Here is a 918-nt window from a genome sequence, read left to right on the forward strand (position 1 = left end):
AGCCCCCTCTGTGCGCAGGCTGAGGACGCCGGTGGGGCGGCATCGGGAGAGAGAGCCCTTCCCCCCTTCCCCGTCTCTTGCCGTTCTGTGCACATGCGCAGTGGCACCGTGGGAGCTGTGGGTGACTCACTGGGCATGCGCAGTGGGCAGCGCGGCGGCCACCCCCACACGGGCGTTAGTAGGAGAGTGGGGTGCGGGGGTGGCTCTGTGGGTGCCTTGGATTGGGGAGCCGAGGGAAATAACGGTGTCTTGGTGGGGCGTGCTGAAGGTTTCTTCCCCGTGTGCGAGGAGCTGTTGTTTTGGCAGCCAGGATGACTTACAGCAGTCTGCTTGCTTTGCTCCCTGCTTTGTGCGTGTCTGCGTTGTCTCAGGAGCAGGTGGAGGGAGAGCGGGTCCGTGGGAGGAGTTCATCAGGGTGCATCTTCCTTCACTGCGAGCTCTGCTGAAAGCTCCCACAAGCGGCAGGCTAAAAAAAACAGCTGTGTGTTGGCTAACCATAGGAAGTACGAAGTGTGCAGTATTGGAAAGGAGATTGTAGCTGTGTCCCATGTACTTCAAAGACTAAACAGTGCTGCAGGGTGTGGTAGCTTGGGAATTGCTTTAATCTTGAAGTAAAATGCAATGTGAGGCCTGACTTAATACAAGTTACAGTGCTGGGGGAGGGGAGAAAACCTGGCTCATGTGTAACTTGTGCACTGGAATCTAAGGCTACCATAAGTGAAATAAAGCTTATGGAAAACATTGTTAGGCCAAGAGAAGAGCCTGTGTGTTTAAAATGTGTTGACTTTTCTAGCTGTATTAGTTGTCTTGATAAAACGCAACCTTTTTATATTTATTCAATTCTAAGATCATGAGATCTAAGAGTCTTAACAATAGGTCTTCTCTGTCAGTGACCACGTTTTCACTGTATAATCTTCC

The sequence above is a fragment of the Tinamus guttatus genome, unplaced genomic scaffold, assembly GCF_059628265.1.
Source record: "Tinamus guttatus ecotype Peru unplaced genomic scaffold, ASM5962826v1 Tinamus_guttatus_pri_ptg000265l, whole genome shotgun sequence".
Lineage (NCBI taxonomy): Eukaryota > Metazoa > Chordata > Aves > Tinamiformes > Tinamidae > Tinamus > Tinamus guttatus.